General features: G+C 37.6%; 1 protein-coding gene across 5 annotated transcripts in view; it reads right to left on the reverse strand.

Annotated features, from left to right (window-relative positions):
• znf536 (zinc finger protein 536) overlaps positions 1 to 27,256 on the reverse strand; it is a 576,486-nt gene that overhangs the window by 353,128 nt on the left and 196,102 nt on the right. For all 5 annotated transcript variants that reach the window (XM_060838080.1, XM_060838081.1, XM_060838082.1 and 2 more), the window contains exon 3: positions 26,807 to 26,921. The gene's annotated coding sequence lies outside the window, so the exon portion shown is untranslated. The remainder of the gene's footprint in view (positions 1 to 26,806; positions 26,922 to 27,256) is intronic.

The raw sequence follows: 27,256 nt of genomic DNA on the forward strand, positions 1-27,256 counted from the left end.
CTACAAAAGGGTAGATAATTCAATATGTAGCATCACTGTACTAAATATTTCATGTATATGGTTAATTCAATTCATGGTAAGTGTGTGCTTGCTTATGGAAACTGCTAATATAAATAAAGGGCATTGGCCAGTAATTAAAACACTTATATCAAATCAATATTTAACAACTGAAATTGGGCCTGTTACAAAGAATTGGAATTTATGTTGCTAATTACTGTAACAACTCTGAACTTCACTCATTAAGAGACTTATTAATCCCATATCAAAATATCCATCCTCACAGCGGCATATTGAGAAGAAATGTGCCTTTAGCATTTTATAAATAGATAGGTCTCTACAATTCTACTCATTCTTGAAATGAATTTCAATTTTGCAAGGTAGAAGAATACCAATTTTATTCTTTAATTATTTTGATAAAATTACATTATCATTAGTCTCATTTTATAAATTGCTTTCTTCGCTGACAAGTATTTACACAGTATACAATAGTTTAAAGTTACCCTCGTACATCCCGCTATATCTAAAAATTTTGACTGTTCAAAGATTCCTAGTGAGGAACACTTCTAATTCATTCGCAACAAGTGACCCAGCTGCCAGTTCTGAGAGAGAACTTTCTGTGAATGCCAGTAGGTACAAGATACAAAGATAATTGAAAAATGACAAAAGATAAATGTCAATCAACATATATTCATACCTGATGTTGTCCTAAAACTGCAGAAATAATAGGCAATGAGTACACAAATAAATGGCAGAAATTACCAATTGTCTGAGAGACTAAGGATAAATTATCCACTAAAGCAAAAAAAAAGAAAGCCATTTAGTCTTATTAGCCCAAATGAGCTTTAGACCTATAAATGTGCAGTGAATTTTAATAATAATCATGCTATCCATATTGTACATCTTTCACAGAAGACAGCACCCTCTTTTAAGTCCACTGACAGTGTTTAACAATATGTTATTGATAGAATTTGAGGACACTGTCATCAAATAGCTCAGCTTTCGCTCAACCCTGAAGATCAGGATAAGGAGAAAGGTAGGTTTTCATCCTGTAATTCTTACACAGTTGAGTACCTTTGCAGAACAAACTCGTACAGATGCCAGGATGATTTGGATAAAAGGCATACAGGTTCATAGAGTGTAACAGGCTCACAAGGCTAAAAGGAGATCTCACACATTCAGAAAAAAAATCTATAATGAGGTACTAATGTGTATAAATAGTCTGTTGTCAACCAGTCTCATAATCTGTGCCTGTGTCTAGGAGTGAATTAACAAGATGGTCTGTTTACTACAGCATTCGCAATAGCAAATGAAGTTAAAGATTGCTTGGTGGATGCACCTTACTTGATCATATAAAACTCAAAAATTTGAAGTCCCTATCTTGGGTATTATGATTGTATTGCATTGTTTCAGATCTTTAAAGGTTAAAATCCATGAACCTGACTTCCATGTGACCTAAAATAAGTCATTCAAGAGGAAAGTAAGAAATAATTGCTGTTTTCTCTTTCTCTGCTGTATTGGTATAACGATTGTGCATAACAGATTGAACAAAGTGCTGTTGTGACAGGTGGTAGAACTCAGCTAGTAAGCACAGAGACAGGGTTCAATTTAGTTTGGTGAATCCTTTAATTGTAGTGTGGCTAATTAGAGAAGATTCTTTACACTCAAAAGTGTTTACACTCACTAGTATGAATACATGAATGATTAAACGGTGCCTTTAAAGGCTTGGAACTGCCACTACAACAAAAAATTATTCTGATTATATGACAATATATTTTCTAGTTTTACACAGTGCTCACATTTAAAATATCCCATAAGCTTTTCGTGAAAACAAAAATGGGGGGGGGCTAATTAGAATTGAAAACCACACCTTTTCTAATGTTTGTATTGTAGATTTTCAGTTCCCATAGAAGGGCAATCATAAATAAATTCATTTACTGTACTTTAACTGAACTCCACTGCTTGTATTATAGCCATTTACTTGGCTAATTTTCTGTATTAAATTTAATCTGACCAATTAGGAAAGAGGATATAACTAAATAGCCAAAGTTTTATATTTCTGAAAACCATTTATTTGATTTATAGTTATCACTAGCTGATCAGAGCATCCACAGCCATTTATTGCACTTTATATTTTCTGACTTTGGGCAAGAAATATATTCGCATGACAACTCTCAAATATTAAAGAAAAGACCATTGTAATGTTTTAGTTTCACTGTTTATACATAATGGTAAATGGCTTTGAAAGAATGTTGTTATAGTGACTTGATAAGTACAGCAAGAGACGCTCAGGCTCTGAATAGGAGAGTCAAAGTTGAAGTTCCAGTCTCTGGGACATGCCTACAAGCCCTTTCCCGGCAGGGAGTTGTTGGTTAGTTTCAATCAAGTTAACAGTGCAAACAGAAAGAAATAAAACTACTTGGGAGTATCCTTGTTGTATTATGTAAATTCAACACTAAAGATTAACAATGGTAGTGCCTGTGGAAAAGTTCATAAGGCTGTTCCATTGTAGTTTCTTAATAATGGATACAGATTAGCATGTAGGAGAAAAAAACAATAGAAGGAAAAAGGGGGGAAAGAAGGGGGAAACAGTGGCAGAGTGAAAATATCACTGGGCTAATAATCTACAATCCAAAGGGACACTGGTTCACTCTTACCATGGCAGATGGTGGAATCTGAATTCAATAAACTCCTGGAATTAAAAAATCTGGCCTACTGATGACCATTTAATCATTGTTGATTGTTGTTAAAAGCAAAATCTGCTGTCCTCATCCGGTCAACCCAAGAGAACCACTGCAATGTGGTTCATTCTTACTTATCCTCTGAAATGGCCTAGCAAGTCATTCCATTGTAACCAAAACTGCTACAAAACAAAGAATGAATCCAGATGGACTACTCAACTTTGATCTGGATGCCAGATGTAAGCACATCTGTTGGCTCTGCAAAGTTTTTTCCCATCTGGGGGTTTGTGCCAAAATTGAGCGAACTAACCTAAAGGTTGTCAAGCCATAATCAGAAATGATCATAGTCATGGCATCATACATTATGGTCAATTGCCTAGACACAACCTTCACTATTACAGGATATGTCCTGTCCCACCAGAAGGACATGGTCCAATATATCCCCAACTTTACCACCACCAACAAATATTCCCTTCATTAACAAGAAGGGAGTTCAACTCATAAGTGTAAAAAATAAGCAATTTCAGAATATTGTAATATTTCCATCTACGTTCTGCCAGAAGCACTAAGCAGATGTTCCATCTTGGCCTTTCTTCAGGTCTCCAGTGTTCATAAATGCCAGTCTGCAGCCCATTCAATGTGACACCAAGAAATGACTGAAAACAAAGAATACTGAAACGTCTGTGGGCCCTGACAACATTCCAGCAATAGTATTGAAGACGTACACAAAACTTGTGATCCAGATCTAGCCGCACCCCTAGCCAAGCCATTCTAGTACAACTACAACACTGGCTTCTGCCCAAGTATGTGAAAAAGTACCCATGTATGTCTGGTCCACTGAAAAGTCACTCCATCACAGCCTTTTTCCAGCCTATCAGCCAACTCTAGTTGGTTGGCAAAGTAGTAGAAGAGACCATGTACTGTAAAATCAAGTGGCATGTGTAAAGGAATAACCTGCTCATTGGTGCTTAGTTTGGTTTCTGCCAGGGATACTCAGCTCCTCATCTCATTTCAGCCTTGAAGCTGAACTCTAGAGGTGGAGTGCCCTTAACATCAAGCTAGAATTCGACCAAGTGTAGCATCAAAGATCCTGAGTAACATTGGATTCAATAGGAATCAGAGGAAAACTCCACTGGTTGGAAGCATACCCGTACATAGGAAGATAGTCATGGTTGTTGGACATCAGTCAGCTCAGTTCCAGGACATCTCTGCAGGAATTCTTCAGGATAATGTTTTAGGTCCAACCATCTTTGGCTGCTTCATCAATGACCTTCCCTCCAACATAAGGTCAGAAGTGAGGATATTTGCTCATAACTGCACAATGTTAGGCACCATTTATGACTCCTCAGATACTAAAGCATCCCATGTTCAAGTACAACAAAACCTTGATGGCATCCAGGCACCATTTAATAAGTGGTATGTAAAATTTGCACCACACAAGTACCAAGCAATGACCATTTACAATAAGAGAATCAAATCGTTGCCACTTGACATGCAATGAAACTAATATCATTAAATTTCCCCATTATCAACACCCTGAGAGCGCAAAAGGATCATCTATCAACATACTTCAGCTACAAGTGCAGACCAAGTATTTGGAATTTTGCAGTGAGTAACTTATCACTGTCCCCCTAGTGCTTATTCACTATCTAAAAAGCACAAGTTAAGAGTGTGATGGAATACTCTCTTCTTGCCTGGATTGGCGTAGTTTCAAAAACACTCAAGAAGCTTGACACTATCCATGTCAAAACAGCCTGCTTAATTGGCACCATGTCCACCACCTTCAGCATCCTCTCCCTTCACTCCCTATAATTCATAATGATATCAGCATGTACCATCCAAATGTTGCACTACATAAAACCAACATGGCTCCTCTGTCAGCTCCTTGCAAATCCTGGACCTCTATCACCTAGAAGGATAGGGGTAACAGATACATGAGAATACCACCACCAGCAAGTTCTCATTCAAGCCAGACATCATACTTGAAACTATATCACCATTCTTTCATTATTACTTCGTCAAAATCCTGAAACTCCCTTCCTAACAGCACTGAGGATGTCCATACACTTCAAGGAAAATACTGATTGAATAAGGCAGCTCACCACGACCTTCTTGAGATGATCAGAGATGGGCAATAAATTCTAGCCTTGGTAGTGCAGCCTATGTTCTATGAATGAATAAACAAATTGAGAAAGAAAAATGAAAAAGATGTTTACCACTGATTTGAAAATTACAATGGAAAGTAAAAGATTGTTTTTTTTTCTTGTATTTTACTGCTGCTGCCTTAATATTCTACAGTCTCTTCTTTCTTCATTATCTTTAACCTCTTGTCTCTAGCCAGAAAAATTGTTTCGTGAATCTCAATCTTTTTGACAACAATATCATTGTTATTTCAGATTTATCAACAAATAGTGCTGGGTACATTTTAAGAATCCATATTAAATAACAGAGGTAGAGTGTTTCACCTTTATCAGATATTCATTCCATTCTCCATCCAAGCATTCCTGTGCACGGTGATCTCCGAGTGGCAACTCTTTTGTGTAATGTTCCTAAATTGTTTGTTCTTTGATATATAGTACCAAAAGGGCGGATGCACTAGCCTTTCTGCTGCTATTTCTCCCAGTGATTACTTCTAATGTCATTTCTGTACACTTTCCTCTGATTGCAGTGCTTTTCTTAAAGTTTTTCCTAAAAGGATTTTTTGATCAGTTTAGTGAGAGTGTTCACTTCAGAGTAGGGAGCGTTTGTATTTCAAATTGCTGCATTGTCAGAAGGGCTGACGGTTGGGTGGGATATTAGCCCAAACTCTAACTCCACATTCAGAAGATCATAAAACATCTTTGAGATTTTCAAAGAATAGCAGTGAGTTTTCCATATTTAAATTTATTGTTGAAAATTATGTATGATGTTGCATTTCAACTAATTAATACCAGCAAAGTTAGAAATCACACAACACCAGGTTATAGGCCAACGGGTTTATTTAAGAGTGCTACTCCTTCACACTCACACGCACACTCTCTCTCTCTCTCTCTCTCTCTCATGCACGCACACACATACAAGTCTAGTTGCAGAATTATATTTGCAGATATATTCTATTTTGCTCAAAAATGCACAGCTTGCAGGCAGTCAATAGATGTAATATTTTGTAAATTCCACTTTGGAAATAGAACCAGTCTGTCTCAAGATTGGGATATAGACAGACTCTAACCTCACATCTTTAATGCATTGTCTGAGCTAAGATGTCACTTTTTGTTATAAAACCTTATGTTATCTTGAGAAGGTGAATTAAAAGAAGTTCTGGGATTTACATAATAATGAATTGAAACATGTATTCTAAAAGATGAAAGAATTAACAATCCAAGATTGTTCAATATATTACTGTATGACACTATAATCTTTTGCTATAAATTCTGTGTCTTATGATCTTATACTCCACAACCACCTGATGAAGGAGCAGCGCTCTGAAAGCTAGTGTTTCCAAATGAACTTGTTGGACTATAACCTGGTGATGTGTGATTTCTAACTTTGTCCACCCCAGTCCAACACTGGCTCCACCACATCATCAATACCTGCAGACCTTTGATTTGCATCTGCCATGCCTATCTTTTATTGAATTGCTCAGTGTGGGACAAAAAAAGTTAACATTTTACAAAGAAGCATGAAGAAAGTACTCCAGGCCATTTTTTTTTGAAAGCCAAATAATATTGATAGAACAAAGAACAAAGAACAATACAGCACAGGAACAGGCCTTTTGGCCCTCTAAGCCTGTGCCATCACATTTTGCCCTTCCATGCTAAAACTGTCTTCATCTCCAGAATCCGTACCCCTCTTTTCCATTCATATTCATGTATTCATCCAGGTGCTTCTTGAATGCTACTATTGTGTCTGCTTTCACCACCTCCTCGGGTAACACATTCCAGGCACTCACCACCCTTTGTGTGAAAAACTTGCCTCACACATCTTCTTAAAACTTCCTCCTCACACCTTGAATCTGTGTTCCCTAGTAATTGACCCAAGTTCTTTAAAGCTGCAGTACAACTTTCTATCCTTATACTCAATGCACCTTCCAATGAAAGCAAGTATGCCCTCAATATTTTTTGCTACCTTATCTACCTGCACTGCCATCTTCGGTGATCTATGGACCTGTGCACCCAGATCCCATTGCATATCAATTCTCCAAAGGATTCTGCCTTTCACTGTATAATTTCTATCCATACTTGACCTTCCAAAATGCATCACCTCACGTTTGTCTGGATTAAACTCCATCTGCCATTTTTCTGCTCATGCCTCCAACTGATCTATATCTTCTGACAATCCTCCTCACTATCCACAACTCTACCAATCTTTGTATTATCTGCAAACTTACTAATTAGACCAGCTACGTTTTCCTCAAATCATTTACATAGAACATGAACAGTGGATGTCCCAACGCTAATCACTGTGGAACACCACTTGTCGCAGCCCTCCATTCTGAAAAGCATCCTTTCACCCCTACCCTCTGTCTCCTATGACTAAGCCAGTTTTGTATCCATCTTGCCAGCTCATCCCAATACCATGTGCCTTCACTTTTTGTACCATTCTGCCATGAGGGGCCATGTCAAAGGCTTTACTGCCATCCATGCAGGCAACAAACACTTTTCTTTATTAATCATCTTTGTCATCTCAAAAAAACTCAATCAAGTTAGTGTGAGGCACAACTTCCCCGATACGAAACCACACTGTCTATCGCTAATAAATCCATTTGCTTCTAAATGCATATAGATCTTGTCCCTGAGAATGTTTTCCTGTAATTTCCTTACCACTGACATGAGACTCACAGGCCTGTAATTTCCAGGATTATCTCTGCTACCCTTCTTAAACAATGGGACAACATTGGTTATTCTCCACTCCTCTGGGACCTCACCTGTGGCCAAAAAGGATACAGAGAGGTCTGTCAATACTCCAGCAATTTGTTCTCTTGCCTCCCTCAATATTCTGTGATAGATCCCATCAGGAGCTGGGGACTTACCTATTTCAACACTTTTTATGAAGTACAACACATCATCCTTTTTAATAGCAACTTAGCTTAGAAATCCAACACTCCCTTCCCTGAGGTCATCCTCCACCACTACCTTCTCTTTGGTGAATACTGACACAAAGTATTCACTTAGGATCTCACCTACCTTTTCAGGCTCCACACATTGATTCCCTTTGTCCTCGAGGGGAAAACTCTTTACCTAACTAACTTCATACTTTTTATCTCTGTATAAAAAGCCTTGTAATTCTCCTTCGTCCTGTTTGCTAATGGCTTTTCATGACTCCTTTTAGTCCTTCTAATTCCTTGTTTAGGATGTAGCATGAAAAACAAGATTCAACTCAACAATGTTGTTCCAGTTAACGAGGAGCACTTAAAAGCAGTGTGAGTTGAGAAATCGTGCTGCAAAACAAAACCAACTGCACATTTTTGAGAATTCTGCCACAATGGGAGGGCTGGATTTTCCCCAATCACACTGTTTAAAATTATAGGTAACATAGTGATGGATGTAGAGCCTTTATATATAAGAGAAGGTCTAAGACATAACTTGAAGGGATATGGTTATATTAACGATTCTTCTGCAATTGCCTTTTCGATTTTTAATAAAGTATGGAAACTCAACAAATAAAGGATTGGCTTTCCTACTAAATCAGTTGGCCATTTTCCTTAAGGCTGTGGTTCAATGTTACTGATATTATGTACATAAAGTACCTAACAGTACCGTGTGGGTTTTCAGCTTTTACTGGTGGTGCTCAGGGGACAATAGGTGGCATATTTGTGGTGACCATTCTATACATGGAGTTTTCCAATTTCAGTGCTGTCATCACAGAGAAAAACAAGCAAAGACCAGATGCTAATCCACAGGGATTGTGAGAATGGCCATCAAGCTCAAACCAATCTCATGCACAATAAATACATCTCCGAAGTGACTGTGCTTATCATGCAGCACTGGCAGGGCTTCTGCTCATCTCAGCAAAGTGATTTTGGAAAGAAAAGAAACCAAAAAGAAAAATGTTTGTGCCCCTTGATACAATATTAAAACACAATATATTTTCTATTGTTATTGTACAGGTACTAGGAGAAAGTGAGGACTGCAGATGCTGGAGATCAGAGCTGAAAAATGTTTTGCTGGAAAAGCGCAGCAAGTCAGGCAGCATCCAAGGAGCAGGAGAATTGATGTTTCAGGCATAAGCCCTTCTTCAGGAAACAGGTACTGCCAATTTTAACTAAATTAACGTTTTCCCTATAGCAGCTATGAAGTTGGGATCTGAGTTCAAACCCTGTGAATGGGCTATGGAATGCTTCATGATTAGTGTTTTATGCCTTTGTGAAGCATCTTTGATAAATATTGAAAATGCCTAATAATTTTATATGTAAATAGTTGATAGGAATGAAATAATGCCAAAAGTAATTTGTACCATTTGTCACATTTGTTAGAAAGTTGCACAGAGTTGATGATCCATTAAACCTGCAATAGTTAATACTACTTATATTTATACGAAGATATTTTATTAAATGACTTAACATTATCAATTTGATCTCTCACAGTTTTAAAGACATGAAAAGCAACAGGTTCAGAACAGAACAGGTTTATGAATCTTTATATTAAAAATACTAACAAGCAGGATAATTTAACACATTGAATGGCCTTCTTAAAACTCATAAAATTCACCTGGCTAATACAGGTAATCAATTACTCATAAAGAAGGTCTGGCTCCCAGCAAAATTCACCATAGGGCGAGGGAAAATCAAGACTGTGAATAGGGCACTGTGCAATGCTGAAGACTGTTTATGCTGTATGATTTTCACTCTATAGTAGAAAAAAAACAAGATAGATCTGGACTGATGAATAACATTCTGATGACAAATGTGGATTCTTCACCTCAAAGCTGTATTTAAAGATTTTGGCAAGTTTACCAGTTTGTACCAAAGCATATAGCAGTCTAACAAGGCAGATTTATGACCTTAGGACAACACCAAAAGATATGAGATTTTCTACCGTCTCTACAGCTACTGCCAACCCCGAACTTGTACATAGATCATCATTAAAGTCTGGCATATCTTTTCCTCAACATCTGATTTAGTTAACAATGTACTGCTATTTGCATGCCGATTTTTCAGGCCTTTCTCTGCAGCTGCTCCTCAGGCTCTGTCACTGTAATATGATAGCAAAAGAGTCAGTAAATGTAATCTTTGTCAAGACCAGGTGTGCTCTTGACTTTTTCTGTTTCATTCCAAGCAATTTTTCTCTCACTAGCTTCATAAGGTTCCATTATAGTCACATCTGGAGCTAACATTCCTTTTAATTATTGGCTAAATTTGCTGTGAATCAACCAAAAATTGTCATCAAAGAAGGGTGCACTGCAATTTTCTGTCTTTATCAAACCTAAATGTCAACAGGGTATACAGTTGCATAATTCAAGCCCCAGTCACACCATTTTGCTGATTTCAATAAATCATCTATAGTTCTAAACTAGGGCCTCTGTATATAACAGACAGCTGTTGGGATTGCAATTACTCCATGGTGTTATGCCAATTTAAATTGTGACGCATGTTGATTTTGAATCATAACAGACAAGAGAAAAGGGAAAATGAAATAAGGAAGAGGGGACTGGAGACGGCGATGATTTAAAAAAACAAACACCTCAAAAACAAATCTAGAAGAAATGACAATATATGAATAGAAAGGTCAGAATAAGTAATGATTGATAATTTTCAAACAAAGCAAAGAATTGTATATTTTCAGTGATGTGAACATTACAAAATTTTGATTAACATACCATTGTAACGAGAGCAGTTTTAAGGACCTCATTGTTCTATTGAATCAGAAGCTCAGCTGCCTTTGTTTAAGTCACTTGTGCTAAAGCCAGCACAGGTTTTCACTCCACAAACACCATCTCTGTACATGTTGATATTTCCGAACAAAGAGATGGCATATTGTCATCTGTGTGTCAGTTTCAAATTGCAGAATTTTTGAGCAGTTCAAGTTGATATTTATGGACAAATTAACAGTCACATTCAAGCACTGCTTGTTTCCTGATATAATGGATAAATGCAGATAGTAGGCAAATGCGCAACTATAATGACATTATCCTGAAAACAATGTCATGAAATTTAGGTTGGTCAGTTAATGGAAGCCTTTACTGAGATCAATAAATATTCTAACAGCTTCTTGTAGTAAAATGGGATTTTTAAAAACTCAGTCAACCATGATATTTGAGTAATAAGAGTACACAAATCTGCATGAATTGCCATAATTACTGCAAAAAATGATGTAAGAATAGTACAACAAATATTATAAGGATATTTTGTATTGACCAAAATCTGTATCTTTGTCTTTGAAGAAAGATTGTCCATTTTAATTGACCAAATATAATGTAACCAAAATATTACTTCAGTGTTTTGAGGTTATAACTTTAGGAATATCTTTTGAAACAACATCCCCAGCCTATTCATGCTCATTGAGTTAGAAATCCCTTTTCACTTCACTCAGCAATCCTTATTACTTTAAGTGATCAGCATTGGTGCTGTCCAGAGTGTTGCCATTTCATCACAATTCAAATCCATTGTCTTTAAGGCACAGGTTTGAAGATATTAGCCAGCCTGCAAGGCATCACAACACATATAAGTAATACTCTGTGAGAATCACAAGACAAACATGCAAATTTGCATGCATTTAGTACATAAGGGAAGTGAGAGAGTTCTCATACTCAAGGTAAGACTTGACAAAGGAATGAATACTGAACAAAGCCAGCCTGCAGAGCACCCATCAAGCTTTCATATGGCTTTGAATACACATGACAATCCTGAACTAACATGCTTACATCAACACAGACTTTTTAATACATTTTGTGGCTGCGTTGTTGTTTTGAAATAATAAAGCAACTTCTTTAATTTAAGCCTTTGATGAAAATGTCTGAATCTAATGCAACTGAAAGATAGGCTTTACTGGAATTATAATAAATAATATTTTAGGCTAATATATATGTCAAAACAAAAATAAAGTGCTAAAGCAAAACAAGGGCTACACCCAGTCATGCAATATGTTCTTAAGTAATCAACATTTAACTCTTTCCTGGCATTTATTCTGCTTAGTATGCCATGTTTATGTCTTTTTAACACTGCAGGATTTTGTTCCATCAACCCAAAGAAGAAATAACATAAAACGAAATCAAATATTAGAAATGACAGCCTATGTAAGTGTTGTGAGTAACTTCTGGGCGCGGAGGGAGGGAAATGCAGGCAAGTTGTCAGGCACTATCTGTCAGAGTGAATTAGAAACAATCAACAGAGACTGAAAGGGAAGGTGATTGTTATTAAGGAGCAGGGCTGTGAGCAAGCTACCCAGATGTGGTCATGCATATAAAGGACAGGAAACAGCAGTTTAATTCAGGAAGCACTGGTGAACAGGGCAGCACAAAGGATAAAAGTCTTTTGTCACTAATAAGCTGGAAGTTACTTTGATAACAGCAGGGTTAGCCATGAATAAAGCAGATCTTTCACTAGTATGAAGCATTCATATCATAGGAATATAGTCAAGAATAGGAATTCTCTATGCAAATAATGATCTTGTATCTTGACATACAAAATTGATTCTATATATGCTTATATTATAAAATAAAAATGATACATGCATAACCTACATAAAATTGTACATTATTCAAACTGTTTTGAAGGCCTTACAAATTCCAGTTAAAGGAATTGATGGGAAGCATAATAGTTTCAGTAGCCAGTCCCCAAATTCTGAATTTCTCGGCACTCCCAGCACAGTATGTCTCAGGTCCATGCACCTTACAGCTGTACTCATTCCTCTACCTCCATGATCTCATGTTCCTATCTGAATTGTCAAAACATACACCCACACTCATCCAGTTGCCCCTCACATCCAAGACTCACAGTCACCCTTCACAATGTTGTCCTTTCCTCCTCTGTGCACGTACCATTACAAACATCATTTTCTTTCTTTGTGTCATTTCAGACAACAGGAAGAGACAGAGACCTAGTTGCAGCTAACCATCAGGTAACAGATTTCTTGTCAGATGTTGATAATGCATGCCCTCTGGCTTCACTGAGAAGGAGATCTTGGTTTAAGAAGCTGCAAGACCTGTTATGAGAGCCTGAAGATCACAAGGCAGTGGTGTGAAGAAGCTAGTAATCACTAAGCAAACTGGGAAAATCTCTCCGGAAATGATCATGACTTGAACAGCAGCCTTTCATCTGACCATGACTGGAATTCTTCAGTTTCACTTTTCAAAGCTTTCACTGTTTGATAGTTTTACTGAAGAAGCTTATGTCATTCTGTGCTTGCCCTGGTGGCCTGACAAGGTGCATACATAACCGTCTAAAACTATCCTGAGATAAACTAGAAGAGTGGGGAACACCAACTTCATGTCAGTTTCAGGGATGTGACCTGCTTTTGTCGTCACAGAATTTATATGGCATGTCCAGTTCAGTTTCTCGACAATGGTAACTGCCAAATATCAACAGTGGAAGATTCAGTGATGGTAATAGCATTGTATATCAGGGGAAATAGTTGAATTCTCCCTTGTTTGAGATGTGGGCATCATTGTATACTGCCAACTGTTAGAAAGTTTAGAATTCGGTGCCGAGTCATGATTGCTGGTGATGGGATACAGAAAATCAATGATGTACAAAAAGATCATCAGAGGGTTATGGGTCTGGATAAAGTTACAAGGTAGTGAGGGGTGGTAGCATGGAAGGGTTTTACACAAGTGATAGAATTTTAAATTTAAAGTGTTCCTGGACCAAGAGCCATTGTTCAGGGAGCGTGGGTATAATGGATGAACTGAACTTGGTGTTAGTCGGGATGTAGGCAACAGAATTTTGGATGAGTTCACATTTCCAGAGGATAGAAGGCAGGAGGGCAATCCAAAGGTCATTGTCTAAATCTAGAGGGAGCAAAGCCTCTGAATCTTTTCAAAGAATGAAGTCAAACAGAGATGAGGAGAGACCAGGGATGGTGGCAGGTGTCATTTGGGACATATGGTACCTGCCTGACCTCAGTCATATGGTTCTTCCTAAACAGCTACACAGCAAAATGGATTTGAATCAATTTCTGCACAGCAAGAACAATGAGGAGGAAAGGCCATTTTAAGAGAAAATCCCAAAAATTAAATACTTAGATCAGACATTATACTGGTATAGTTGATTGCCCTCTTATATTAATTAAAAGCAACTTTAGAAAACCAATCTTTGTCTAGATAAAACTCACAAATTTAATTCAAAACAATCACTCATTTTTATGAAACCAGCTTCTACAATATTTTATGTGCATCAAACTTTGAACCTGTACAAGTGGCTGCAGATCTACTGCACACAAACTTCCAATCCTGACCACACCACTGCACCACTCCATCAATTTTCAGTGGTATGTGGGAAGCGGATGTAGTTGGAGTAGAATTAGGGTAGATTTCTCCCTTTCCAGTCAGTATTATATGAATCAGTAAGAGTCATGGTGCCCAGTTTTCCATCACATTTCTTACGAAGAAGATAAATTGAAGTATACAGGGGTTTGCAACTTTCAAGTAAACATAAATCAGTGAGCATAAGGAAAGCATATTACCAGCCATGCGATATATTCGGTATAGGTGCACATGCTGCACGTACGGCACTGTGCACTAAGCAACCCGGTAGAAGTATGCAGGAAGTAGGTATCCTTGAGTTGCAAAACAAAGTGTTAAAGAGCTGCAGTGATGTCTGAGTTGGTCTGAGAGCAGGCATGTTGAAGCGGTGAGGCTGGTTGTTTGCTGATGCCAATTTGCATAGACAAAGGGGCAAGGAGAATGCTGCCCACATGACCTGCAGGGAGGCTTTCATTGAGAACAATTGGATGGTGGCCAGGACAAGCAATTGGTGAGCTGACAGCTGACAGGTACCTGCTCTGATTTACCGTGCTGGAAATGTGTCCCATCTAGTTTCTCAGGGAAAGCGAGGAGAATTGGAAGTGTCATCGTTGGGGCTTTAATGAGATGCAGTCAAGTTCCTGATTTTTCCAGTCTCTCCATATTTTCTCACCTTTTCCATCACTGCTTATACCACATCAGGTTAGGGAAAGCTCTGCCATATGATTGCAAGAAAGGAACAGGGTTGTTGGTTACTTTTGTTCTTACAATCAGTCCTGATAAAGAGAGAACAGTCCTCTGTATGTCAGCCTATTAGATCATTAGCCATTTTAAATGCTCTACTTAGCCTGCTAGCATTTTCTCAATGTCTTCCTCCAAACCAATTTGCCTCTAAATTCCCAGTAATTGCTACAGTACCACCATTTGTAAATCAAAGAAAGTTTACTGTTAAAATTTAGATAATAATGTAAAAAACAAAGTATTATACCAATATAAGGACAGCATTTTGTTTTAAATGTGGCTTGGATTGCATAAATGCATGCTGACCTAATTAGTCCTATTTCTAATCTTCCTTTCATCTGAAGCCATCATTTAATCGTGATTGCCTGTGATATTCAGCTGACAAAGTTTTCTTTTAAAAGTCTTCCCTCCTTTCCTAAAAATAAGAGATGAGACAATGATCTGGTGATATTATCACTAGACTATTAATCCAGCGAACCCAGTATTTATCTGGGGACCTGGGTTTGAATCCTGTTATTGGCAAGTGGTGGAATTTCAATTCAATAAAAATCTAGTGTCTAACAATGAAACCATTATCAAGAGTCAGGAAAAAACTCATCTGGTTCTCTAGTGTCTCTTAGAGAAGGAAACTGCCACCCTTGCCTGGTCTGGCCTACATGTGACTCCAGACCCACAGCAATGTGGTTGACTCTTAACTGTTCTTTGGGCAATATGGGTAATAAGTGCTGGTATAGCCTTTAGTTTTATCATTCCTATGAATGATAAAACTAAAGTAACTCATGGTCAGACAGAGGCCTAAGTAGTACCAGGTGCTCAGCCAAGAAAAACATGGTATACCAAATCCTATCTTCACCTGACATACTTTGTGACAATAACAGCAGGCATGTAATGTGACAAAGCTCCCTTGAAATTATCCTGATTGATGTGGCTCAATCCCACCTCACAATGGATCTTTTGGAATATTTTTGGCTGACGTTTATTTACTTAATTTATATTTTTAATATAATGACAACTCAAAGAAATGGAGGGCAGGTAATATACGTTATAAATCAAGTACGAAAAGGTATCCTAAAAGGGAAGATAAATAAGTAAATAGCAGATGGATAATGGCAAAAGGGGTTTGACATGAATGTGTGACAGGGAGTTTATGTCAAAACGTTTCTTGGAGTTCTTTAAGCTGAAATAGGACAGGATTAGGTTGGCTGCTATTTACAGGAATCCACTGTGGCCACCTCCTTTTCTAATATATAAACCATTTTGGATACTGTTGGGGGAGATCACTGTGCAGGGCAACCAGCCAGCTTTACGGGTGCACGATGGGCAAGTACACACAAGAAGGAGGAAGGAGAATGGCAGGTGTATTGTGGTAGTGGATTTAATTATACAGGGAATAGTCATGGCTTTCTGTAGCTAAGAAAGAGATTCCAAAAACTTTTGTTGTCTCCCTGGTCCCTATATCAGCGAGGTCACTGAACAGCTGCAGGGTATTCTGAAGAGGGAGTGCAAACAGACAAGAGATCTTGGTATATATCAGTACCAATGACATAGGTAGAAAATGGTCCCAAAACAGAAGTTATGGAGCTAGCAGGGAGATTTAAGAGCTCAAATGCAAATGATAGTAGCATCTGGATTGCTTCTTGTGAGTATAGAAATAGGAAGTCAGTCCAGATGAATTATGGCTGGGTAGATGGTGCAGGAGGTAAGGCTTTCAATTTCTGGGAGATTGAGACCATTTCTTGGGGATTTGGGACGGTTGTAATTGCTATCACTGAGACTTGATTGAGAGAGGGATAGAATTGGCAACACAAATTTCCAGAATGCAACATCTTCAAGCAAGGCAAGGAAAAATGTAAAAGACAAGAGGGTATTGCAAAACCAGCTATGATTTAATCTAGGGCAGTACAGTGGCTCAATGGTTAGCACAGCTGCTTCACAATGCCCGGGACCCAGATTTGATTCCACCCTCGGACAACTGTCTGTGTGGAGTTTGCACATTCTTTCTGTCTCTGCATGGGTTTCCTCCCGGTGCTTCAAGTTTCCTCCCATAGAGCAAAAGTGTGTAGGTTAGGTGAATTGGCCATGGAAAATACAGGGTTACAAGGATGGGATAGGGGGTGGTCTGCATGGGATGCTTTTTGGAGAGTCAGTGGGGACTCAATGGGCTGAATATCTAGCTTCGGCACTGTTGGGATTCTATGAGTGGTCAAATAGCATAGAAGGGCGAAATAGCTTACTCCTGTTCCTACATTCCTAACATTGGTTAGGGAATCAATTACACAGTAAAGAGGGATGACATCTTAGAAGGTTCCTCAAATGAAGCCATTTGGGTAGAACTTATAAACCAAAACAAGGAGCAGTCACATTGCTGCTATAGGCCCCCTAATAATTAGGGAGAAATAATAAGGTAGATACACAGGCAAATTTCAAAGAAGTGTAAATGTAATAAGGTGATGATAGTATGGGATTTCAATTTTCCCAACATTAACTGGAGTATTTATATTGCGAAATGTTTGGACGGAGTTGATTTCTTAAAATTTTGCCAGGAGAATTTTTTTAAGCTAGTTTGTAAAAGGTCCTACAAGAAAGCGGGTGGTCTTGGTCTTAATTTTAGGTAATGAAGATGGGCAAATTGCTGACGTAGTAGTGAAGGAGCTTTTTGCACACAGTTGATTATAACTCAACAGATAGACAGCATTGAATAAAGAGAAAAAGGGAGGCTATTGGCATATACTAAGACCTCCAAGTAGCAAAAGCCCCAAAGGAGTCCAGAATGTGCAAGGGAAGCTTAAAAGGAAGTTAGGAGAGTTAAAAGGAAGAAAGAAAGAATAATGGCAGGTAAAGTAAAGGAAAATCCTAAGTTGTTTTATGTGCATTAAGGATGAAAGAATAACTTGGGATAAGGGTCCATTAAAGACAGCAGTGGTAATTTGTGTATGGAGCCAAAGGGCATAGGCTGAGTTCTAAATGAATATTTTGGGTCAGTTTTCACGAGTGAAAGGGACGATATGGGTACAGTAATCAGGGAGTACAACTGTGATTTCAGTAAAGATGTGGGCATAGTCAGAGAGGAGGTTCTGAGTCTAGCAAGCTCAAGAATAGATAGGTCTCCAGGGTCAGATGAAATGTAACTCAGGCTGTTGATTGAGGTGAAAGAAAATAGCATGGATGCTGGCAATAATTTTCAATACTTCTCTCACCACAGGAGAGGTGCCATTGCACTAGAGGACAGCCTATGTGGTACTGTTATTCAAGAAGGGAGCAAGGAATAAATAAAGAAACTACAAGCCAGTCAGCCTAATCTCAGTGGTGTGGAAAATATTGGAAGTAATCCCAAGGGACAGAATTTTTTTCCAGTTGGGTTCTACAGGCTCCTCAAGTGAAGCCATTTGGGTAGGACGTATGAAGAAATTTTAAAATATTGTTCTGTACTACGGTCTAAATGAACAAATAAAGCTGTTCTAAAGGAGAGCAAGGAGGCATAGTTCAATGATTTGGTCTGCCTTTTTACTTGCAACAGTTAATGGAATCATTTCATACTGCTCACAATAAGTCATAATAAATCTATACTTTGATTGTAGTTCACTGTTTCTGAAAAACATAGTGTACTGTGTTGCACAGCAACTGGAACATTCTGAACGAAAACATATTTTTAACAGAGTGCTTTTATCTGAAAGTCACCTTTGCAAGGATACTAAGTGATTCCAATTTGGACCTTGTATTTGAATGGTTCTTAAATGACACAGTCTTACCTAAAATAACCTGTAGCCCACAGAACGCTACAATATTTTCAGCAAAACATTTCTCTGGTTATATGTAAAGGGGGCGCCAATGATATCAACTCTGCAGAAGCAGACTTACATATATAGCTGACAGAAAGGTAAAAAGGCCATCATAGAAATGACAGCACTCTGATGTTGATGAAAACTCAACTGGAGCTACATAAATCTTGAAATTATGCTCTGCAAGACTATTGTAAGAGCAGTTAAAACATTTATATTAAGTTCCTTTGTTCACAATTCAGCAGAAATTAAATATTTTAATCTTATTTTAAACAAACAAATGGAATCCCATTAAGTAGTAGCCTGGGAACTTAAAATGAACATGCTCAACATTCATAAATTAAGCTTTGTGCAGTGTAATTTCAAGGCCTGCATTTTAGGCTGCATAGGAGGAGTGCCCATTATTAACTGTATGATAATGCAATGATGCTGTTTACATGAACCTATCACTGTGTGATGCATTATCAAGTGAACAATCTGTAAATAGGATCAGCTTGCTGTTTAATGCAGCTGGGTCCACAATACACCAGTGTGAAACATTGGGATTGCGGTGTTATTGCCTGCACTAGTGCCACACAGTTCATGGCAGTTACAATGCACCTTTGGGACTGGATTTCAGCAGATGTCAGCATAATACCAGTCCCAAAGAGTAGGATATGTGAGGTGTTATTAGTTAATTGTCATTTGTCTCATGAGGCAAATCCTAAGCATTAAAAGTCTGCACTACCAAACTAAGGATACTTTAATATACAGTGCATGTTGCTGATTACAGGCATAGAGTAGTGCACTGATTATAAAAAAAAGTGGGTGGAGGGGGCTCTGAGGATCAGGTGGTATTAGTGATGATTCCTTATATGATTTTAGCCAGCAGCTACCATTTGAATGTAAGAATGGCGAGTAGATTCTCTCCATTTTTCCAATCAAATTGGAGCTCCTTTGCATCCAGTGAAGCTTGACTGTTGTGCTGGCAACAGCTAAAGCAAACTGGAGAATGGTTCATGGAAGTTACGGGTCTCCATTTGTACATCACTCTCCAGGGATCCATCCCAGCAATGTATAAGTGTCCTAAGATGACAGGTCAACTTCTTCTCCTCACCTTTAAAGGACAAGCCATTAACACATTCGGTGGCTTTTGTTATGTGACACTGGGTCAGTAACGGGTGAATAATGAGTCATGCTTGCAGACAGGAGGTTGTAAGGTCATCTTTAGATCACTGGAGTGCACTGTAGTGGCATAAAAATATTTATAAAGGAAACTGCAGGAATTTAGAAGTTTAGTGGCACAGAATGGCTGGAATCTACTTTGCTTTTAAATTAAAATTAATTTTTATCAGACTTATTCTTAAGTGGAAAACCTTGTAACTTTATTCCCTTATGGTTGTGGTTTACAAATATATGAATCTTTCAAGTCGCTGACGGTAATATAATCAGGTTATAAATGGCATTTTTATTTGGAATACTCCTAGCCCTTGGAGAGCCAGACTCCCTGTGGATTTCGCATATAATCTAATAATATACACTACTTCAATTGGGCAATTATAATCTTTTTAGAAATAGGAAAAACAATGGCTCCTGATAATTTCTTGAAAGAACATTCGGGTAAAGGGGCAAACTGTTGTTTAGTCCCATTTATTTGTAATGATTTGCCTGATATCATATAATCCAATGGGATGAACAAATGTTGCTTGGATTCAGCGGCACATATCAAGGAAATGATTTTGTGACTTTGTATCGACTGGTGCTGTGTTTATACTGGGACCAGGACCCAATGGAGTAATCTGAGCTCACAGCTCATATTTGTTTAATGTATTATGTTCTTTCTGTTTGAACTGTTTCCATAGAATGGCGTGCTTTTCTAGGCACTTTTTACATTGATGTTAAGCTTGTGCAAAAGTGTACAGCCATAAATATCAGTATTCTTTGTGGGTTACATCAGGAAAATTGTCCACAATGTTTAAAGGCTAGAAAGCTGTGACTATCAAGAAGATTGATTCAACAGTGAGCCAACCTCCAAAATGTACTAATTTGAATCAAAACCAGCAAGACACTCAACCCTAAGTTGGTTCTGTTCTAATGAAAGATACCTAGCTGAAATGTCAACTCCCCTGCTTCTCTGATGCTGCATGACCTGCTGTGCTTTTTCCAGCTCCACTTTTATCCTCTCTGTTTAGAACTGGCATTGACTGACACATACTTAGATTGGCAAGTAGACATTAGATATTAAACAAAAGAAAACCATAGAACCACAGATGCTGGAAATCTAAAACAAAAAAACATTCTGGAGAAATTCAACAGGTCTGGCAGTATTTGTACAGAGAAAGTAGAGTTAATATTGTTCCAGCAATTCCTGCTTTTAGTTCAGACATTAAATGTTATTCTGCACCAAGTTTGGGTAAACTGGTAGTAATTGAACAGAATAGCAGTTCAGATATAAGTTCTTCAAGTCGTGTAAATTTATGCAAGAATTTGAAAGAAAGATCTATAATTCTAGTAGATTTTGTCCCCAAAGCACTGATTGATCAATTTAAGGAGCATGTCAGTTGTTGGATTTATTTGGTAGGAGCATATTGAGTGCATGAAAGGCTGGATCACATAATAGCAAGGCAGCATCGGGAGAAGTAAAAAAAAACGTTAGCAGAAATTAAGGGCGTGCAGCAACACAGTTACTGGGGCAGACTTTTCCCATAAGAGATAGGATGGGATTTGATGGGAGGGATGAGATGCTTAAAAGGATGGAAGGAATGGGATGACAGGGTTCAATAAGATTATGAAATGGTTCAATAGGATTATGAAAATGGCAGGGTCGATTCTTTTTTTATAACCTATTTTTTAGAAACTAATTTGTGCTCAAATTAACATTTCACTGGACTTGAATGAAAGAGTTTTAGTAAAGCTTTCAGATAAATTGAAAAGAACAAGCAGTGATTCTATCGAGGAATAAGATGACACTGGTCCATAGCCTTCAGGGTTTCCACTGTTCAACTCCAATGGGTGTGACACTGCACAAGTTTAAATGCAAGGAAGGAGGAGTTATAATGTTGCTATAAGACTTGAATCCTAAACAAGATGTTGTCATGAAAGATGATTGATAGTTAAGAATGTGTTATCTTGGTAGATACTGAAGTTAGAACAGGCAGATTTTAGTTCTGAGGCAGGGTCACCGGACCCAAAACATTTAACTCATGATTTCTTTGCATAGATGTTGCCAGACCTACTGAGTTTTTGTTTTTATTTTAGATTTCAAGGAACTAGTGTTTATTCTCAAATGATATTGAACTCATCAATATTTGCCTACTTTTCAACATAGGAAAAATACAATTCCCAATTAAACTTCCACATTCTGTAGCTATAAAAAAAATCACCCAGATGCTTGACAAAATTTGTATTTATATTCCCAGACTTGTTTTACTTAATACACATGTAAAACTCTACATAGAACATTTTGTACAATGAGTTCCTTTGACTCTGTTAAAGTAGATGGTGAAAAAATGTTACTAAAACATTCCTGTTTCAACAAAAGCTAATTTGACTGCAAATGTTTTATGTGGCTCCGCCTGGTGTTTTGCTAAAATATACTGTATTGGTAGTTAAAAATATGACTGTACAAGGAAGTTGGGGTGGGGGTATGCATTTTTAGTAAGTTAAAATCTCAGTATGAATTTGTGAGACTGGGTGCTAAAGTGATAAGATAGATCCAGTCCTGAAAGAGTTAAATGTGCAACTCTATGAGACAGATATATATTTGCAAAGCAACAACAAATTCTATTCAATGGAAAACAGAATTCGAGTGCAACAGATGGCCACCAGCAAATGCTGGTCACTTGGTTCAAATTGCCAAAGAACATTTGGATTGCTGAAATTGCCAATAAGGCCTTTGGTTAACAGATTAGTGCAAAAGAAGCAAAAACAGTAGCATACTGTATTTCATCATTGGTTTACTGCTGTTAGAAAACTCACCAGCAGCAATTGTTTGCTAGCCAAAATCGAGAAAGAAACTCAACCCTCACAAAAACATCTCCAAGATTGACATAACGGTGAAGGAAAGAAGCTCCCTAGAAATGATAGCTAAAATTCAACTAATTGGCTTGCATCTTCGCAACACTCTTATGTTACAGAATCTCAAAATATTTTGACAATTGCTAAATGTATTTTTTTTCAAGTTCCAGATATTAATTTGGAGTGATCAATCTCCTAACGAGAAGTGGTTAAAAGTCACATTAGAAGCCAGAAAGTTTCTTTTTAAAATGAGTTTTCAGAATAAGATCACGGCCAAAATGATTGTTGTTAATTACTGGGATGAGTAATTGCGATTTAAAAAAATGATCACAGCTGTGTTCCAGAATTCAGCCTCAGGACTTTTTCTTTTATCAAAGATGTATGTGTAAGTTGGCAATGACAAATACGAATACTTGCCCAGGATGTTTTTGTTATCCAAGGCTCTGCATTAAATTTGTAATCTGGGTATTCATAAGAAGTATTTACCCACAGTTATCTAACCTTTTCTAAAAAAATACAAAACTTTCTGTGAATGCAATATCACACAACTCTCTTTAGGCACATTAAATCTGATGGGAAACAAACTCATTTTCTACATATTCAGCCACATGCATCACCCACTCAACCGTTAACATTACAACTGCAGGAAGGAAAATGTATTTACCTCAGGTTTGGGACATGTAATGAAGACTTGACATTTGATTAGTGAGACATGGGGATTTTAATCACCATTGTCATATGCATGGGATTTGAGATTTTACATTACCGTTCTCAGTGATCCTAGAACTGACAATACTCCCAGTCAAATATCTACCACACATACTGGACATTTAGTCTGTGTATTCATAAACAATCTTGCTGTCAATAAAAATTCCAAGACAAAATGCACAGGACACGTTTTAAATTAAGCTACACAAATACAATGACATATTTTCTTCAAAAATATGTGGACCTTAATTTGCACAACCAATTTATCCACTTGGATCACGTGGCAACCCATTGGGATCCCCTTTTCCAAGTGACTACCGAACAGAATGCTTGAATGAAGCTCAGCAAAAAGTTGAGGAAGAACAGCTTCTCTTCCAATCAGCACTTGCTATTCCAACCTTCATGACTCGACATTGATTTGAATAAATAGTTTTCCCTCAACACTACATGAAAGAAATAAAGTCAAGTGGAAGTCACAGAACCTAGGCTTTCTGTTCAGAGCACTGGATGGGTAATTTGAAATGGTTGAAGTATTGCTATGTTTTGGATATTGATTGTGTTGCTGCTCTATTCAAGGGGTAAAAATAACATTTATTATTGGGAATATATAATATCCTCAGCTAAATCTCCTTTTGTTGTGAAAGTTTTTTTGCAGTAACTCTGAAGAAGCTTCTTCACTTCTGAATTGAATGTGGGCAGATCTTTCCTTTTGTATGTTCTACAATGAAAAACAGATGCTTGCTGATTTAGGGTGTGCAGGTGGTGACAGAAACTCCATCGGTGCTCTGTGCATGCTGTTAGACAATGAACAGCTGTTTCCTTGCTCTAGTATCAGGTCCAAGTATAAGTCAGTGTTCTAGTACAAGTTCCCTGCCACAGAACGGAAAGATATCAAATACAGGAATTAAGAATCATTGCTTTTATATCAGGCAGCATCTCTTCTTCATTTTTAAAATCAATTTTCCTAAACTTAAAATAGCTCACCGTACAGATCTGTGCCAGATAATTGTCGTAAGTTCTACAGAACCTTTACAAGAAAAATGAAATTCTAAGACAGGATGCAATTGTTTATTCAGCATTGTATTCTGATATACTCATGTAAAAAAGGTAGAAGGTGTGGAATTCAAGTTTAAGAACAAAGACACTGCAATTCAAGAGCAACAATGTACAGGTACAAGACCCTCATGACTCAGGATTGAATATTAATCCTGACTTAGTTATTAAATGGGCTTCTCCGAAGAGAAACTGTCCTTATTGTTAAGTTTTTTTTGTAAAAGGTGCAAAATGTGGAAATAATGAATTTACTTTTGTGTGCTTTCAGGATTTATGGAACAATCTTCAGACAAAACCATCTAGATCAAAGATGAGAGGTGAAGGGAAGCAATGGGAAGGAGGGAAATAAAATCAAAGGTGTAAAATCCTATGAGAATCTCCTTGTCTGTTAGTAATGTCTGTACGAAATATACCTGCCATTATAAATATTATTTGTAATCTGAAGATTGGGCCGTCAGACTGCATCTTCAGTACCAGGGGGTTCAGTTTTAATCAGTGCTCAGCTGTATTAACTTGGCACAACTTATTTTGATTTAATGGAATATATCAACTTCTTTTTACAAAGTGAACCTCTTGCCGCCCCTCAACCCACGTATGTTCAAATGAGGGGAAGCAGCCAAGTCTGATCCAAGCTTGATCCACTTAGGTATGACAGTTTAAATGTGCCACAGAATTTATTACGCCAAGAGAAAAAGTCTAAAAATATCACTTACAGAACTTCTGTTAGTACAGATTTGATTCTGTTTCTATTTAAAATATCAGCTGAAATTCCATTGTGAAGTACAACATTTAATTGTCAAAATCATTTTCAGTTTTTATGTATCTGTGATTACTGCTGTAAATCAACTCATTGCAACTAAAAATGTAAAACAGAAAGTTGGGCCTTCTCTTATGAGCAAATTCAGAGTTTTCCACAAAGTTTCAACTTAAAAACTGAGCTTTGATTAAAACCTGTTTTCCAGTTTGTCCATTTTGTCCACACCAGACACCGCTTTCAGAACAGTTATTGATGTATTTGTCATCTCCAGCGTTGACTATTATAATGGCATCCTGGCTAATCTCCTAACCTCTATACCTTTGGTCCTTAAAACCCATCCTATACCAGGTACCCATAATCCATGATGCATTTGAGAGGTGGGTTACACAGTGGGGTTTATGGTCTGATGCTGTTACCCATTCATTTATCACCTCCAGTACAGAATATTCCAATTAACTCCTGATTAACCTCCTATCTTTTATCCTTCACCCACACTGTTCATTATACTCTATCTTGCGCCAGGTTCCCCTTAAATATCAACTTCATGCATGCTGTTCTATATTGGCTCATAGTCCCCAGTTGCATCAAATTTAACATTCTCATTCCTCTGTTCAAGCTATTCATGGTCACACTCTCTCCCCATCTTTGTAACCTGCTCCAAACTGACAACCATCCAAGTAATCTGCATTCCTCCATCCCTAGCCTTTCGTACTCACCCCAACACCTACTCCTCCTACCAATACCAGCACTCACCTATTACTTAGGATTTTGAATTCCTTCCATTAACCTCATATCTTCTCATTCTCTCTTTAAAATCTAGCTCTTTGGACAAGATTTTAATCATCTCTCCTGAAAGCTCCCTCTTTGGTTAATTCTTGTCTGACTCTGGAAAGCATCTGAGGACAACTTTTCATTAATTGAGCTATCTAAGAGCTGGTTGTTAGTGTTGTTTTTATTAATTAATAGGAGAAAGTGAGGAGTGCAGATGCTGGAGGTCAGAGCTGAAAAATGTGTTGCTGGAAAAGTGCAGCAGGTCAGGCAACATCCAAGGAGCAGGAGATTTGACGTTTCGGACATGAGCCCTTCTTCAGGAATGCTTTCCTGAAGAGGGGCTCATGCCCGAAACATCAATTTACCTGCTCCTTGGATGCTGCCTGACCTGCTGTGCTTTATCAATTAATAACTTGGACAACTTGGGAAATATATTTTTAAAAATATTTTCTTCACAGCATTGATGGCAGACCGATTGCCCTGAGCAGTTTGTCAGTCACATAAATTTGAACCTGACACTTTCCAAGTTATAGAAAATGCATCTGATAATTTTTGCAAAGGAAAAAGAAGTTTTGAACTTGAAGCCAAAGGTACAAAACAGCATAAAACTACATTACAAAATTATACAGAAACTGATTGTAAGGCATTAAGTTATTGAAAAATGGGACAATTGAATAGAAAATACTTCACTTACCTTTAATCTGAAGTGGCAGCTATATTCACATGGGCTATCTCAACATCAGCTAACAGCTAAAATGTACATAAAAGAAATCCTCCCTGTCATGCTGTGGCTCACGTAATAAAATGTATCATATTTCATTTCCACACAATCCTCATTTTGCACCAAGCTTTGTTTGCTTGCAGCATGCACACGTGCATGCATATCTCCTCATATTTATACATGTAAGATCGTATGTATTTATTTTTAAAAAGTAAAGATGTCTTACCTTAGTAAATGAACTGCATACTTGTTTTAGGACTGTTTGGCTAGTTGGCAAACACCACAGAGTTTAATAGCTGAGCTTTGTACTAAAAGGTTGTTGAGAGGGGTGTTCCACTTCCCTATCATAAAAAGAAAAATACATAAAGATATGATGTAAAGTGAACTGCAACAAATTCTCCAAATCACAGCTATATTCAGAGGTCAAGGAAATTCAACTGAAAAGGTTAAAGATGAAATAAAATCTAGCAAGTGAGAATGAAAATCTATCCTGAAGCAAGGCCACTGGTGACGTGTTCTAGACAAGAAGCTAAATACTGCATAGCACTGGGATCTTTCATTTTCATCAAATCAATAAAAGCTTATATTTATCAGGATTCCAGGCAGCTGCCATTTCTGACAGCCTCCACTTTATTCCCCATTTCTCGTGTTAAATCAGGCTAAAGACTATAAAAGA

The sequence above is a fragment of the Hemiscyllium ocellatum genome, chromosome 17 (genome assembly GCF_020745735.1).
Source record: "Hemiscyllium ocellatum isolate sHemOce1 chromosome 17, sHemOce1.pat.X.cur, whole genome shotgun sequence".
In the NCBI taxonomy this organism is placed as follows: Eukaryota; Metazoa; Chordata; class Chondrichthyes; order Orectolobiformes; family Hemiscylliidae; genus Hemiscyllium; species Hemiscyllium ocellatum.